This window comes from Ischnura elegans, chromosome 10, assembly GCF_921293095.1.
Source record: "Ischnura elegans chromosome 10, ioIscEleg1.1, whole genome shotgun sequence".
NCBI lineage: Eukaryota > Metazoa > Arthropoda > Insecta > Odonata > Coenagrionidae > Ischnura > Ischnura elegans.
The window spans coordinates 47,446,188-47,464,720 of NC_060255.1; the positions used below are offsets into that span (position 1 = coordinate 47,446,188).

The 18,533-nt window shown below is 38.2% G+C and overlaps 1 long non-coding RNA gene across 1 annotated transcript in view; it reads left to right on the top strand.

Annotated features, from left to right (window-relative positions):
* Window positions 1–18,533, top strand: part of LOC124166897 — a 422,752-nt gene that overhangs the window by 182,771 nt on the left and 221,448 nt on the right. The window lies entirely within an intron of this gene.

The window sequence follows — 18,533 nt, forward strand, 5'->3', positions numbered from 1 at the left end:
TGGTGATGTGCTGCAATGGGGATGTTTTTCTTTCGCATGCTCTCCATTTTTACTTCCCAAACCCATTTTAGTCCTCGATATCTTCCGTGTAAATAATGGTATTCCAAGACATTGTGATCAATTTTTTCGTACTTTTGACCCTTTAATTTCCATGCATAAATGTTATTATTTGGATTTTTGAATTTAAACAGAATGTACGTTCATATTAGTAATTCAATTGATGTGTTTTCCCATTATTTTTTTCGATGGGAATCGCTTCCTTCCTTGACTAATGTTCGAAATTCAACTAATTTTCATAAGCAGTGAATGCTCTAAAGTAAAGATTTAGTGTCCAAAGTTCTACACTATGGATAATAATCTCATTGTGAATAATTTTAATCCTTAAAAGAAAGACCTTCGACTGTACCAATTCCTATATTTTCCATGTTTTGAATTTGAATTACCTTCCATGATTTGAATTTGAAATTAAGTAAGTTTTGGATTTTCGGGAATTAAAAGTTCTTTGTTTGAGGGTTAATTATTCTCAATTACTTTGCCTTTCTGTTAAAAATAATTTTTTGAGTCCACAGCACATATCTTTGCTACAGTTAATGGATTTTGGAATAAAGAATTCACTATCGTGATTTTAAAATTATTGATAGTGGTGCATTGGGGAAGTATTACGGAGAACATTTGTAGTTAACTTGAAATTCCTGTAAAATAATAATGATGGCTTATTTTTATGTTATCAAGTTTGAGCTGTTACTTGCAGTTTATCTGTTGTGGTTAAATTTTGTTTGTTTATGCTTTCATTTTTCGATGACGTATCTCCATTGTACAATGCATTCATTTTAGTCCAAAATTCATATCCTGGCTCTCCATTGAGTTAATTTCCACTTCGATTTACTTGGACGACTGTATTCCTTTGGAGCTAATATGTGCCATTTTGATCGGTCTTGCGTGAGAAATACTTCTCCTTTTTCTCCTTCTCCAACGACTCTTCAGGTAATCTTACCGGGGAACATTAAAGTTGGAAATTCATTGATTCCAACTTTTCCAACAAAGCCTGATCTAGGCTTCCAGTTTCTCATTTTGTATCCCTACGTATTTGCACCCGTGAATACATGATCTTCGATTTAATCGTCGATTGGGTGAACGGCGTTGAAATGTTAATGGAGTAGGGAACAACACTATAGCGAAGATAATTAGTTGTTATTTCCACTAAGCCGCTTGTATCAGTTTGATACCAAAGCAATTAGGTGATATTCATTCCACGACTTTCATTTAAAACTTAATTTTAATTGACTTTGTCATTTTTCGTGTTATCGATTTGAATTGAAGATTGTTTTAGAGCATGACCCTAATGATAGTGAAGGGCGAAGTAGGAGAATTGCATACCATGTAGGTATAAAATAGTAAAAATGACGATAGAAATCGCATAATTTTGAGGAGATGTAGGGCTGAATATTAATGCTTTTCGAAGACGATATGAGCATGTCGATATTTTCGGATGTGAATGTGTCTCCGTTTTGGAGACGCATTAATGCACGAAACACATTTCTTCGTCGGTAAACTTAATTAATTATCTCGGTGACGGTAGTGTATTTTCTACCCTTGGACTTGTTGTTTTCTTAATCGAAATCAAATATTCCTAATGATAAATATCCATTTCTTGTCGTTTTAATCCACGAATTTGGTAGATATAACTATAAGTAGGTCCAGACTTACATTATGCGGTTACGTACTGCAGTCGGCCAATTATTTCAACATTCTCTGTAATGTGCTGGAGGAAAAGGGTGCAAGTTTCAATTATAGATACTAAGAGGAGATATTAGAAAATGTTGAGTTTTCTTTCTGCAACTCTAGAGACCTAATGATGGCCATTCTCTTTAATTGGGTAATAATATTGCATTAAAAGCTGAGGAGTGTCATGTTGTAGGAGATGGGCCAAAGTTGATGGATCTGAGAAAGATTATAAGAGATCGTAAGTGTTCTAGATGCTATAGCTTTCATTTCAGAAGATCTAAAAGTATAGTGTATTGCCGAGCATATTATGCCATGCTAAGTAATAGTTGTGCTACAATATAGTTAGCTATGCAGACCACCTTGTACCTGAAGAAAAAAAAAACAGCGTTGAAATGTTAATGGAGTAGGAAACAATCTATATCGAAAATAATTCGTCGTTATTTCCACTAAGCCGCCTGTAGCAGTCGCTTGTGCTGGAGGACGGACGTTTTGGTCGCTTAGTTGGGTGCAGTACGTACTCATTTTAATTTGCAATATCCCAGTACCAGTCCAGGTCAAGGTGAATTATTTTTTCTGTTTAGAATGTTCGCGCTTCAATGCACTTTTGGATGATTACGAATAGGTCCACAGGCTGGCTTGCTCACGGTTGTTTCAAAATGCAACTTCAAGGTTTAATTGGCTAAGAATTCGCTCAAAAGTACTTGTATCCGTGTAATGCTTTTTATTCTGAGCTAAAATGAACCGATTATAACTGCAACCTTTGAACATGGGAAGTTTTGAAGATATCTACCATGGAAATCAACCGTGGATATCAAGGCCTCCTGAATAATTTTTTTTCCATTTAATGTAGGGGCTAGAAAATAACTCCCCTGCCCACGGCCTCTCGAAATCGAAGAGTCGTGTTAGTAAAAGAGTTGTTGCCATTCGATCTGCTGACCGGAATCCTGTTGCCGTACCGCGCCTAGTTAAGGTTATCGCGTTTCATGGAGGCCCTTCCCCCACCTCTTTACCGCGTCTGGATTCGTCCCTTCCCAATCCTTTTATTCCCGTTGGGAGAGGATCATTCCGCCATTTCTGTCGAATTCCCGTCGAACTACCGCGGACTAAACTTCCTAGGGGGAGGACTGTCGGATGAGGCGTTTTGGTTGGCACGTAATCGTGGGACTCATCGGGGAGATTGGGGTATTTTGGCTCATGTGAGAGTGTGTCGGCCGGGAAATGGTGGCGCGGGCGGTCTCTGTCCATCTGTCGGTCCACCGAAGCCGTTTGCCACCCAACCCCACACCCCCGCGTATTCCACTGTTCCCTCCTCCTCCCGGTCAGCTCCGCGCTTCCCATTCCTTTCCGCCCCCGTACCAGCCGTCCTGGCTGGCCATTTCGCGGAAGGTGCCTCTTGGGAATGCAATTAGGGGAGAGGTGTGGGGGTAGCATGAATAGGACGTGGGTTGGGAAGGGGTAGTGTGATACGGCATGTCACGGTCGCCCTTGCAGACAAGCCGCCGTGACGTTGATAAGGCAAGATGTGTTCGTATGTCGGGTGGTTCGGGATCGGTGTAAGTGTGAATGCGGAGCTCTCTCTCTCCTCATCCCCCGTGGTCGAGCCTCCCGACCATCCCATTCCCTCTCGGTATCGGTTCATAGCTGCAGCCCATCCCATTGTAACCCTCCATGAAGCTTCCCCCGAGTTCCACACCCGCATTGACCAGTCGGCCCGCTGTGCTTCCTGGGGCGAGCGCTCGTGATAGGCACAGACTCAATCAAGCGGGGTATATCCGGATGCGGTGGCTAAACCCTAAAACCCAGTGTCTGGGGCACCCCGGTTCATCTACACAGCTCATAATCTCTCTCGCCTCACTCAGGGGAGTGAAAAAGACAAAATACAATGATATTTAATATAGTGAAAAGTAATTATCTATTTCCACACTTACTTAATCCAAGTGAGCCAGGTTTCGGCAAATAATGCCATTATCCAGGAAAATGGCGTTGTGTGAAATGATATAATAACCTTGGAAATAATGGAAAATGGTATTATAGCCTTATAAATAGCATTATGTGCAGAAACCTGTGTCGGTTGGAATAAATAAGTCTGGAAATAGACGAGTACTTTCCATCATATTAAATATCAAAGATTTACACCGAGTTACGCTGGAATATTTGATTAGAATACAAAGGGTGGTAATATTTTGTTTTAAATTGCCTGTAATTTGCCTATAGCACTTAATGTAAATTGTGGATATCAACGTCTCATTTTAGCAAGTTTGCCATATCTATCGTAGTATTCCCATGTCTTTCCATTTTTTAAGGGACAGATAAAAGCGGAATTAACTTCCTATTACAATTTCATCATAATTAATCTACTAGAAAACAATCCACGTTACAGGCTGTAGCATTGGATATTATGGTCCACCTAGTATCAAACCATATGCCGTTGCTTTTCGGGTCCTTAAATGGTAAACGAAAAATGAATGTACCTTCCTTGCAGCTCAGCTACTTAGTCATGGATATATAAAATCGTAATAAACTTCCTATCACATTTTGTATAGTAGATATGGCAATCGTATGTGAAGAAGGAAGTGAATTGTCTCGTATTTTGTGGGATGACGTGGGATTCTTATGTGTGAAGTTTCATAAAGTTCTATGTAATTGACTTAAATGAATTGCTTTTCACGTATTGACCGATCAAAATATTATCGTGCGTGAATTTGTTTTAGTGTTTTTGGTTGCAATTATGCAAAGGAAAAATTTATTGATGCTTAAACTTTTGCTATTGCCCAAATGTACAGTCTTGGAAAGGAGACTCAGATAAAGAGAAATTAAACTGAAAATTGAGGGGAGAATTTCTGTACAGCTATTTTTTTAAGGAAATAAATATTTCGAGATGAGCATTTTTATGTCGTAGACCTTGTGCAGTATACTTGACACTCATTGTCAGTTATTTTTGTGATGAGGGTTATTGGAGTAATTTATGGCAGAATAATATATTACAGCTTCTTATCCTGACAAGAAACAGCTTTTGGTTTGATGGACCATATTCAATCTACGGCCTGTACCGTTAATTATTTTATAGGTTTATTGGAATTAAATTGTGATAAGTAGTTTATTCCGCTTTTATCTGTCACTGAACCATAAATAGCTGATCTGCAAGGAGGGGATATTAATTTATTTAAATCATTTAAAGTACTAACCTCTAACCTGTTCCAGATATCTTCATATTTTGCTGCAAAATGTATCTTTGAAATATTACCTATTGAAGGAATTCGAATACTGATATTTTACTAACATTTCATAGTGTTAATATTTGTATCAATATGACTCTAAGAATGTGATCATCTCTTTTAAGTAAGCTTGTCCTAATTTAATAATAAAGCGCCTTTTTTCATTTTGATGAAGTAATAAATTTTTTATGCTAAACTATTTTTTCCTAAATATTTAGCTATGAAGGGACTCAGTATGCTTGCTTATGGATGCCTTTATCAAGTAATGCTGCTACTATAATTTGAGATATTTTACATTAGATGAAATAAATGTTGCAAACTGGTTGTGCACTATTTTTATGGCTTTTATCAGTAACCCAATTATTTGCTGCGCTCTGTTTTTTGATATTGTTATGAATAGGGTCCATCTGTCTTTTGCGTGAAAAACTGACTCTTGTGTTTTACGAGCGAATTTCTTTGCAAATACAATTTAAAATAGGTGGTACAATTTTCAGCGCTAATCCAAAGCCTAAATTTCATCTATTGACTATATAATGCTACCATGCTAGGATTGGAACGATGGAGGCAGTATTAGGCTTAAATGTGCCTCACGTTTTGAATCCACTGGCTTGAATGATATTCGATGTGAAGAACTTGGTCAATTTTTCAGAGATCGTTCAGAAGGCCGGGGACGGATCATCAAATTCCCAGTGGATTGGTCTATGCTTCAACGGAGTTATATTGGAATGGCATTTCCGCAAGTGGAATTTTCATTGGCAAATTTTTAGTTCCCTATACCTATTAAATATTTTATCGTGTAATCAAAATTTGAGGCGGAAGAGTTGAATGAACCTATGTGATATTCAATTCCATTCGGTCCGTGACGCATCTATGTTTAAACTAAATAAGCATAATAATGCTATAGTATAAGTGTGTCGATGTTAGTCGCTTTTTCATTAAACATTGACTACTCAAGTATTGAATTATTAAATAAGGATACTCCGTCCAGCGTCTAACTTCTCGACGATAAAATTCGGAAAGATCCTGGGAAAATGTTGCCGTATTAATAAGCGTAATTGACTTTTACAACATAATATATTAGCATAACTATAACAATAGGTATGTTGCGTGTATTTGTTTAAACTAAATATGTTTATTTGATCAAATGACTCGATATAACTTATTGTTGTTTGAGTGCTTCATGCTTGTTAAGGTTAAGGTGTTAAGGTGCATTTGTCTTGTATGCTTCACGCAAAACGAGTACATTGAGGAGGCCCATATCCAAAAGATGGTGAATTCCTGCTTTAAAAATATCCGCTGCGTCGCGATGAGTGCTATGCGATCCACTTTTTTTCCGAATATTTCGCTGCATAGTATCTGAAATTTCGAGGTGTAACACTGAATTAGGTAAATCACTTCATCAAGAATACAAATTTTTATATTATTTTTTTATAATATTGCCTCACAATATTTTTCCTAAATATTAAGCAATGAAGGTACTTGTTGGCTTATGGATGTGTGCACCACATAACGTTAATACCATGATTTTAGGGAGTGTATATTAGTTAAAAAAATCTTGAAAATTGGTTTAAATTGTGCACAAATAATTAAATTTGATGTTGTTCGATATTAAGCTTATTTTTCCATGAAATTCGGGCCACTTTGCTTCAGCGACACGAGTTACGACTTTTGTGAACCTATTAAAATGCGCGGTGGGTGGCAACACATCTAGAGGCCGACTTGAGGATCCTCTTTTTTTAATTTTGCGATTTAACGAATGGGATGTTTTGGCAAAAACGTCCTTTTTCTTTTTTTTTCAGTTGGTCTATCTATTAGAGGTGTACGTGACTGCCGGAAGAAATTCTTTTAACCGAAATATAGGCGTGAAATATGTTTAATCATCGTGAGCGTCTTCTTCCTTTTGATCTGCCGTTTTCAAGACTTGGGAGGCCGTTACAATCATTTTAGCCGGCATAGATTTGTAATTGTTCATTCAAAGTTCCATTGTATATTGCGCGCTGATAAATCTGAATTTCATTCTCGTGGAGAATCTCTCGCTCTCTAATTGAAGTTCTCGCTTAAAATTGAAAGGTATTCCAATTACGAGCAATCCGAATTGAATGAACTTGCAAGCTTTTTACTGCTAGCGGTGAGAATCTTCACGTTCATTGAAATGAAATCATTAGAGGATTTTTAAAAGGGAGAAATATATTTTTTCAATTTCGTAGCTATAGTCAGTTGTGAAACGATTTAATTTAAACTCAGGCATTTCTATATTTGCGTCGGTAGTTGAAATTCATTAGAACTATGGTTTTTGTAGGTTTCTACCTCCTCAAATTGCTTTATTATTTTTTCATCCGCCTAAACATTTCACTGATACTGATAATTTTCATTCGCCGAACGGAAAGCCATTGTCCTATGCTGTATTGATTTATCTGTTGGTATTAAAATATTCGTAATTTTCGGCGTCGAAAAAATAAGTTTTCTTTTGGTAAAATTATTGACCAACTTTGTGGGCAGGGAAAATTTATGTTGGGCCAGCGGGTTTCCAGGAGAAAAAAAGGTCTACTTTTTTGGTGTAACCTATCGATAATATTTTATTATACACCAAATATGCACACCAAAAAATTCCAATGTAACCCATGGATTAAAAAATACGAGGGCGGCTTTTTTTTCAACCTCCGATCGCTCAGCAAAAACACCATACCAGCGACAGGCGGATGCTGCGAAGATAGGGCAACTGCGCGTTGTTTGCACCACTCAAGACATCTCTGACTCGAAGTTGTTATTTTAAGATTAGTAGCGATCTCATTAACCTCACTGCCTCAATTGATTATCTACCGATTTGATCGATAGATTGTTCTTCCTCATAGGAAAATCTACTTAAATTGGTAGAATATTAATTGTGTACACATGGTTTCGCTAGGTAGGGCCTCCTTTGCTTCCATAGCACTGGAGTGTTTTATCCCTATTTCCCGCCCTTCCATTCCTTTCCTTTCCCTGGAGGCGTCGGCGGGCTCCGATCGCGACGGCGCCTCTGTCCTTTTTCCTTCCTCTCCAGCCCCTCCCCGGGTGTCCTGGCGTATAAGCCTCGGGCTTGGTTCCGGGCCCCGGTGTGTTGTACCCTTAGCAGGGTTCGCCTTGAACCCTTGCAATTCCTGCCTCAATTGATTCTCCCGCCAAGTGTGAACCGCGGGGAGACAGCCATAGAACTCGCCGAATGGCTTTAGCATTGACATGTCTTGACCTTTATGCCGATAATTTAATTTTAAGCCGATATGAGAATTGCTTTTATGCACTGTTTCTAGAGTGTGAAACATTTTGAAAAATCACGTCCATTCCTATTCAAAACAAAAGAAGAGATATGCTGACTTCCGGAAGTGTTTTGATTCTTGACAACACTCTTCACCTCAGCGCTGATGCAGCCCAACTGTTCCTTGAGCAGTTTCAATGGGACATTTTCGATCACATGCCGTGAAATACCGACCTAGTGCCGTGTGACTTCCATATTTACGGTGAAATGAAGATTTCGCTTGGAGGGAACCGTTTTCAAACAGGCGATGACCTTCAGGACGAAAGCAAAATTCAGTGGAAGTCATTGGCGGCAACATCCAATGAAGAAGGTAGAGAAAAGCTTGTCCACATGCACGACCAATTCATCAGTCGCCGAGCCGATTATGTCGAAAGGACATCACAATTGTGCTCAATATTTAGCGGTGAAATAGTTTTTAATGAATCACTTCGTATTCTGTCCATAACCCATCGGAGGTTGAAAAAAATGTCCCTCGTATTATTAATTAACTTTTTCCGAAGATAAGGAATGCCTTAGGCCAACTTTATAGTTCCATATTGGTAGCACTGCAATTAAAATGGTGTCATCATTATGTCAGCAATCCAGTGATTGGTTTGACGCTGCTCTGAACTGTCTTCTTATCAGTAAGTCTTAGGGCTTTAGTAATTCTTTGGCTTTTACATTTTTCATCACATGCTATGTATATGTCATTGGTGGTCTTCCTGTGCCAATTTTCCTTTCCATTTATCCATGAACGATTGTTTTCATACAGTCATCAATAAGGTGTGTCTCAGCATTAATATTGAACGAGGAAATGTCGGGATCACGTTTGCGCCGTCAGCCTGTGGTGGATCCAGAGAGGGGCTCTAGAGATATTCAATTTGCACTGGATAAAATGGTAATCATCGACGTAACAACCTTGTAGGCCACATCTTGAGACATGATGGCCTAATGAAGACAGACGTCGAGGGACAAGTGGATAGCAATTACGGAAAAGGAAGAAAAAGGTAGGAAAAATGTGCGGAACAGGTAAAAAAAGGATGTGAAAGAGAAGAAATACGTAGGTGTGAAAAGATTGAGTGGAGAGCTGCATCAAACGAATCTTAGCATTGTTGACTAGTGATGAAAATGGTAATTTTGTTGAGACCCCTCTACTGTTGGGAGGTTACCCCCTAGGCCTCCCACCTAGCCCCCCCTTGTCCGGATGCGCCATTGCCGTCATCGTAAATGTCGTATTTAAATTCGTGCCAACGTGAACAAGTTTACTTATGCTTCGTGCTTCATATTTTACGATTGTAAAATGGCAGCGAAAATTTTTCTTTTTATATCGAGCAGTCTGTCCAGGAGTCCGTGGAGCGAGATGGCCTTGCAGAACGGCGACTGGCCGTGTCGAGATTTCACTGAACAGGCGAAGTGACCAAGCGAGACGTGATTTCTCTCTGCGGCCACTCTCGCGTGCACCTCGGCCGACTTCTCCCTCTCCTCGCCCACTTCCGCCCTCGACTCCACCCGCTTTCTTCCCTCTTCCAGCACAGTGGATGGATCTGGTTTTTTTCTGTATTCACCACGGTGACCTTTTCAGTATTGCCTACAACCGCCAATGCGTCTCACGTCATCTGCTCATCTTCATTTTATTCTCCTTGCCTGTGCGTCCTTGGCTACAATATGACCAACAATATTGTTTTCATTTCTAGCCTGCTTAGGGGAATACTGTCCTCTCTTGCTGTGACTTATCTCCAATTTAATTTAATAGTTCCATGAAGACCCACTCCCTCCTCCATAAGTCCATTCCCAGATTGTTCCTGACCAAACGTTCCCTCCTTATCTGCCTTTCTTCCCTCGTAAAGTCTCTTGCAGACCACATTGAACAGTTCTCACTTCCTAGCCTCACTTTTGCCGACAGGGCCCTTTTCGATCTGAATTGTAGTTCTTAAGGTCATTATAATTGCCTTTAATTCATTGTTATTTAAATGTATTATGTTTGAATGCATTTTGATTTTAATGCGTGTTATATTTTGCCACTGTAAATCGGGAAGTAAGCTGTACATGGAGAATTTACTAAATGAATAAAATCAAAAAGCATGTACCCATGCCTGGGATTCGAACCCGTGATTTTTGAGTTTCCCCTGTCTCAACCGATGCCGGCAAAGCTCATCTTTCGCAGGGAAACGAACTAGTGGTGAAAGACTATAATGAAAGTCTATTAAGGACTAGGAATAATTTTTTCTCTTACAGTCATCGAACTATTTTTTACTGCTCTCTCTTTGATAACTTTATGCTCCAAAATTTAAAAAATAAAATATTATGATTGGAAACGAATAGTTGTGAATGTCATTGAATTTTTCTGTCGTAATAATATATCACCTCTTTGGACTTGAAATAATCGATACCGGATTGTCATTAGATGAGTACGATCGCGAGAATATTATAGCCAAGATTAACGCGTACTCGCTCTTATTTAAAAAATGTAGGTACACAGTAGTCAAAATGTTTTCCATGTCCGTCGGAGGATGTGTAGCTTTAAAATAGACTCAAAATCTGTTTTAATCGTTTAATCTGTTGTTAAGTTTAAGAAATAGTTTTTTAGTCTTTCAAGGCGACTGATGAATTATTTTTAATTGGTAAATGATTAAATATTCATCTTGACTGTGAAGTATTTATGGTTGTACCTTCAGAAATACTTCATGATTCCTTTTTCTCTTTTTCTAGGTGAGTGAATCCTTCCCATTGCATGAATTTCAAGAGTGATTTACCATTTGGTAAGTTTGCATGTTTAACTTAAATTATGATTCTTTTTAGGCATTATATCCTCGCTCCGCGAGTACGTGATTCAAATTTAATACTTAAGAGTTGATTTTTGCGTTAACTGTTTGCATTAATAAATTGATAAGTAATTAAGTTTCATGTTAAAGAAATAGTGTTTGCATCATCTGCATTTCCAGTTTAAAGGATAAGTATATTGACATAACGTAATCAGCTGTTGGAGTCGTCTCTCGCGCATTCATTTAGCAATGGCATTTTGATATCAGTTATTTAGCTAATGTCTGATAAAGTAGTGTGATGAGGTGCGTAGTTATTATTTTAATTAATCATCATTGTTGCAATGATCATTGTTATCTTCTTTCTCGTGAAATTTTGTGATACATTGTTATTGTAAGTGACCTGCATGAATTTTAATCACATTACCTCGAACGCTTTTAAACAGTTTTAATTATTGTTCTGAGAGAGTTGTACACGGGACACGTTTAATTTTTCCGTCGTTTTTTAAGTACTTCATCATTTAAGGCATGTCATTCTTCAAAATAGATAATAATACCAATAAATCCTCAATATAAGACGATCATTTTTCTAATGTGCTGTTTCTCCGGCCATATAAGTACCGCTCCAGATTCATTTTTTAGATTGCACTTAGCATTAAATGACTGATAGCTATGGAATCACGGCTATGGAATCTGAGAGCTATGGAATAAGCCAAGTACTGCTCCATATTCATTTCACTTTGCACTTCGCATTATATGATTGATAGCTATGGAATCACGGCCCCAATTTTTTTTGCCTGTTATGTACCATGAGATGGCTAACTTCTTAGGAACAATTTTCTTATATTTTCCAGGTTTATTTGTGGGAATTTATTCAACGTATTACCCTTATTATGTATTAAATTACTAGTATCTACGGAAAACCGTAGGGATTCTCTTCCTCATAGGGGAATCTTTCCTTTCCGTAGAAATAGCAAAGCTTGGTTTCGCTAGTAGCGGGCCCCGCCGCCCCAATGACGGCGCGGGGTTTTCCCTATCCCCTCCCTTCCGTCATTATCCTCTCTCTGGAGGCGTCGTCGGGCTCTCATCGCGGCGGCGCCTCCCATACTTTTTTCATTCCACTGTCCTTCCCTTCTCGAGGTGCCAGGGTGAAAAGCGAAGGCTTATAGGCCCTGCCTTCGAGAGTGTAACCCCGCTAGCCCGTCCAGAGTCCTCGTTTCACCTTTATTGAATTACTAGATTCTTTGTTCACGTAAATATTAAGTAGAGAGGAAGGAATCAGTTGTCGTATTCAGTTGAAGACCGTACTCGTTTTAAGCTGGCCCAAGCAGGAAGAATATTTCATGTAGGTAGGTCGTTTTTTTGATCAAACCTCCCTAAATATGAATGGCTCAATATCGGGTTTTAACGTGGGAAACGATCCGTAGAAAGTGAATTGAGAGCAAAATAAAGAGAAATAACATGCCTTTAATCCTGACATAGGTTACAGAGATTTGATCTGTTGGATTCCAGGGATGAATTTTGGATTTCACATCGAGGCGACTTTTTCCTACGTGGGAAATTTCTTTATTAACCAGTGAGATTGGTTCAGTTAGACGGATTTTTTTCCTCAGGGGTTTTGATAATCTCTATCCTGGACGATTTTTTTTCGAGATTTGACATTTTTTTCTTATCTCTGAACCTTTTATTGCGGAGCTCTCAAATGAAGCCGGATTTGTGTATAATTTTTTACAGATTCATCAATTTTGTATAAATTGGACTGTCTAAATTTCTTTTATAAATTTAATCTTTTTTATTTTACCTTCTAAGAGAATGAAAAATATTATTCATTACAGTGATGATTGTTTTTGGATAAGACCTAAAATACTTTACACGCATTTGAGGTTTTTGTTTTGGTGAAGGCCTAAGTGTGTACCTTCCTATATCGGACTGACATGAAGCAGAACGTGTCAGACGCTAAGAGAAAGAGGAAATTACGTTATTGAATTCGGAAAGTTATAGAATCTATATTATTACTTACCATGGAATCTTGGGTGCTATGGCGAAGTCCATTTAAACGTAGTGGAATGTACAATTCTTATTGGGAAATGGGCGGTTCCTCGGGCGAATCGTGAGGTAAATTGCGCTGATTCTTCAGTCTGTCTAGACGGTCAAAACAGCTGCGGTAGTTAGCGTGGATCGGTTGGCTTAGTTTTGTTGACTCTTCGTCAACGCAAGTCCTACAGCGTCACATCCGCGGTATCAGTGAAGCATATGTTTGTTACTCGCTTTCGCTCGATGGAGGGACTCTGCCCTCACATCCCTTCCCAGATGACCACGGAAAATGCTTGCTGCCTTTCTGGTAACTCTGACAGTTTTTACTTTTTTTTTTGTTGAACCCTATTTCGTAAGAACGTATATCCCTCCGTTGTAACCCTATGACGCAGCATCGTATCTCCGTTGTTGAGATAATAATTCACGAAATGGTGATATTGCACGATTTGGCCGAAATTAAAATTTCTCCGATCGATCTGAAAATTGGTTTCTTGACGTATCACGTGGTCGATTTTCGAAAAATGACATATTTATGACATGACCTATAAGAATCGATTTTTTGACTCCCAAATGCCCTCCCCCCCCCCCCAAAATAGAGGAAGTTGGAAAAACTGTAATGGATTGCAAAGTTAATGTTTGGACAACTTTTCCAACAAACAAGGTTTCTGACTATTGTAGAGGGGGTCGATTCTATGACTTAATGTCTTTTTTCGCACATTTTCATCATTCAATCTGCCAGAGGTCGGAAGTGGGTTTTATGGTATAAAGATAAATATTTCGCAGGTCAGTTGTGAGTAAGCTTATGGGGAAAAATGGAAGATATAAAGGTTGTTGTTAACTACTTTCTTTCGTTTCATAATGCCATTATAAATTCAATGCCCTGAGGTATGCTGATGAATCATTGAATCGGTGATGATGAAGGTCTCTCGTTTCCTTCTGGGTGAAACTGCGCATTTTTACTAATTATTTGACTAGAAATCTTGAATATATTCTTTTAATCGAAAGAAAATCGGGTCCTTCGAGGGTTAGGTCGGATTGAGGAGAAATATGTTCACTATGCGAATTTGGATACCCGTTCAGCAGCTATTAAACTGTTAACTGAACTGAGCTGTCACATGGAAGTGAAGTTGTAAGAAAACAAGTGAGTAGCGGCCTGATTATGAGAAGATTCAACTCTCAAAACTTAAACTGATAAAGGCAATGAAATTCGCATAACCGTGATGAATTGAAAATCGAAACATTTTGAGAAACTGAACTTGCGTAGGCAAATTATGAGAAATTGGTCGTGTTTGATTGTTTAGTTGCTTTAATCATACGAGAGGGCGATCAAATATTTGATGATCTCTTTCCATGTCTGTTTTCAGTCGTTAAGCCATTATAAATGAGATCGTGAATGACTGGTGCCGACGAAAGTGGACTGACCAAGTTCATGTTTGGCTCCAGTATGCATTGTTTGATTCCAGGAAATTCGGGCCTTTCAGAATTGGCAGGAGTCTACCAACAAACCCGTGTTTTAGCTTTTGGAAATCTGAGATTTCTTCCATCACAGGAAAATATGCGACTGTGCGTAATGTTTTCAGTTAAAATCATCATATGATACCAACATATCCCGGAACCTTTCTCTATCATACGCTGGAAAATAAGGTTATTATTTCATTTCCGTATTCTCTATTTCTAATTGGAAATTCGTGCACGTGGGGCTGCATTTTTTTAACTTGCTTAGCGGGACTTGAAAGCGCATATACCTGTATTATGTCCCAGATATAACCGCAGTGTTTACTGATCACTACCAAGTGCGAATCGAATTTTGGAGCGGATATTTATGAGTATTCAGCATGAGTGCACTAAAACTACGGTGTAGCATTCCACTGAATGCCGCTTTTATCTCTTGAAATAATAATGTGCCCTGCATGGGCGAGTGAACGGAAGTGTTGAAACGTTAGCCCGTAATTAGAGCAAGAATGTTTTCCGAATAACACTGGGGGAATATTAATACAGCAACGTCTATAATTTATCGTAACAATTCTATGATCGTACGCCAGAGGGTATTGTTCACATTTACGTATGTAAATATGACCCACAGGGGATTCTAAGCACGGAGAGAAAAAATGATTGGCCTGCGAAGTTGAAATAATAATAGCTTTTCCAAATTAATAGTTCCAGGCTTAAGGTAATAATAAGTACCTACTTTGCTTGAGTTGTTTTTGTTTTTATATTAACGTGGTAAGATTCAATATTTGTTAAAAGAAGAAGAAGCTTTAGAGTATAATTCAATTCAATTATTATCGTGGGCCTTTCTGGCGCATGAGATATTTTACAACTACGCATTAACTCAGGAAAGTCAATTGACAGAGGTATAAAAAAACACCAAAATGACCATATGTCGATTCCTCCTCGTTCCATACGATGATTCATTTTTTATCCTTTTCTTCAAAAATTCTCGTTGCATTTGGTCTTTCTAACCCAGTCAAATTTCCGTATCTGCAAACTAATTTTGAAAATGGGCATGCATCCACCATAACCTTAAGACCCTCCGGAAATGACTCTTCCAGCTTACTTTATTCGCTTTAGTGCCTCTCGCAACTCAGCCCTGAAGCCGATGCCGCAAAAACACTTGAAATTTAGGAGAAAGTAGGCAGAATTTTTATCAGAATAAAAGAGTATTTTGATTGAGTTAGTGTTCGCGGGTGTAATGAAGGCCCTGATCAAAGTTAATCATCAACGCTCCCGGCGTTATTTGGAGAGCGTTAATAACAACGTGGACACACATAGTTCGAACGCTTCATCGTTAATCTGTATTCATGAGCGAATCTGAGACCCGGCTCAAGAGGGAGTAGTTTTTTGTGTTGTATTTAGGTAAAGGGTGCTCCCTGAAATACTAAATAGCGATAAACCCTAGATTAATTTGAGTAGGTACCGTGTTCCTGCAAAAATACCTGGCGTCAAGACTCGAGTGCGATACTTTTTATCACTCTTTAGAGTTTTGCGGAGAGCGTAAATATTTTAAAGTTTTTCATTGTAGTTTCTTTTATGTCTTAAATGTTGGTTTTAGAGTTGCAGCACTTGTGGTGACCTACGGGATTTTGGAAATGACGCTGAGAGTCGTAATTGCTGAATGGTTTTCAGAGATAACACTTGGATTTGGAACTTATCCGTTAAGTGTTATCCAGGATTTCGAAGGGAAATGTTGTTCAAGTACTAAGTGTGGTTTGTTTTTAGGACGCGATTGGTCTTAAATGCTGTTCCATTTGCAAACGGTGCTTTTGCTTTAAGCAAAATTTGACAATGTCCCGGGAAGAGTGATCTTTATTTAAGTATTCGATGCGTAAAGGGAAGTGTGAGAATTTGGTAGTTCTAAAATACTCGTTTGTGGATGATGAATCAATTTGATGAATCAATTTTTTGAGTTTCTCGTTGGAATGATATTTTTAATTGGCGAAACAAGATGATTTTTCAGTTATTTTCAATCAGATATTGATTATATTTTATTGAGATTTCCTTCAATCTGGTATCACCCTGTTTTATTTTACTTTATTTTATGGTGTACCAAATGTCGAGTTGGTGCATGTTATTTTTAATCTCTTGACCATAAAGCTCTCAATGCCAACTCTGCATACACCACGAAATCGATGAAGCGGGTTTAGTTTGTTTTATCGCGGTTTATGCACTCGAAATAAGATTTGTAAGATCGTATTCTTTTTTGTTCTCGCGAGATTTTCTTGGGAAATAACTTTTTGTCACAGTTATTCGAGTTTGTTTGTCTTATGATTGTCAAGGCTGTGAAATAATGTCGCCGTTCGGTTTCTTTACTTTCGTTTCTATCTGTGCTGAACGGCATCTATTTTTTCAGGTGATGGCTATGTAGGTTTTTTATATGGATGTGGAAGACTCCAATTCAATGCTCTTTGCCTGATTCAGTTCTTCTCTCTATTGACTCTGAGAAGTGCTCCTATTAATGCTGTTGCCATCTGTATGAAAATTCTCCCTTTCTTCACTGCCCATTCAGATTTTTTCGTCACATACTATGCCTCACTCGCCTCTACCTTTCGCCTTTTCAGTGAGTTTTTTGGTAGGCCTCTTCCTAAACTTAATGACAGAATCGTGTACTGAAATTTAGGTGTTTTATAAACGGTTTTTCATAAATAGTAGTGGAAAAATGCACTGCTTTTAATGGCGTTAAATAATTATGGAATTGAATAGGAGCAATCAATTTATGACCCCACAACCAGTTCTTCGATGCATGATGAGAAGATTTTTGATAATCTTGATAATATCCAATTTTTAAAAAAATGAAACTTTTGAGACTGGAATTATATAAAAGTTAGACAATTTTTAAACTTGTTAAAACTCCTGAACAAAATGGATTGTTTTATGAGCTATTGAATCTTTTCATGAAATTGAGGTATTTAATTTTTTATCTAGTTTTCCTTTTACCTCTGTACCTTTGATTACTATTCATTTACATAAAAAAGAAAGGCTCTAATATCTCATTTGAACCTTCAAGATGGAGAAAAGGCAATATAGGCGCAGTTTATTGGCATTGCATTAACATAAAATCAATATTTGGAATGTCAATGTCAAAGTGGATATTCACTGGTACGATTACTCCTATAAATTGTTCCAACAATATGAATTTTGATACGCATTGATGCGATGGAACTCGTGACAAAAACAGTTTGTGATATTGATTGAGCACTAACCGGAACATAAGTCGAAACAGAATTATTTTTCCGGTCAAACCTAGCAATGGTGTCGGATCAAATAGTGCTTCCCTCATCATGTTCCACGTCCTCCCGCTTTCCTTTACCTGTCTCTTGAGATTACCTCATCCTATGCCCATACTTTAACCCTGACCCCAGGTCTAATGACCGGGCGCGCTTGTGATGTAAGGCTAACCGCATGCCTCAAAGCGGCACTTTTTCTCAGAAACCATGCTACCAATGACAACATTACCAGCACGCGATAGTCGAATTTAACCCAGATTCAAAGTTGTATAGAAAGATAACGGATAGAGCGTTATATCGCATTACTCTGTGGCAAAAACAAATGCCAGGAACGTATTAGCTAGGAGGAATAAGTCAGGAGTACTTGCTTACATGGCAATATGAACGTTAAGACAAATAATTGAAAGTTCATGACTCTAAGGTTAAATACCAGCCTACTGGAATACATGTATCCCCTGTATCAATCTTTTGAGATTTTAACTTTTAGTTCATGCAGAGACTCAAGTTCTCCTTACTGCTTCAATAACTCTACTACTCACTAACTCTGTAGTAATCGGGAGATATTCAGTGGAATCGGTTAGAAATACTCTTATGGTATAATATTTCCCCCCAGAGAAAGATTAAATTAGGAAATAATCATTGGAATCGGGGTTTCAATTTACCAGACCATTTTCGGATGTTGTTAGATGCGTTTCTGTGGTTCCTTTGGTGTCCATCTTGGTTGGAACGGCAGTCACCTAAAATACTCTCGTTCTAAGAGTATTTTGCTGGTAAAAACGGATTAATTGCTGTATATTTATGCTTA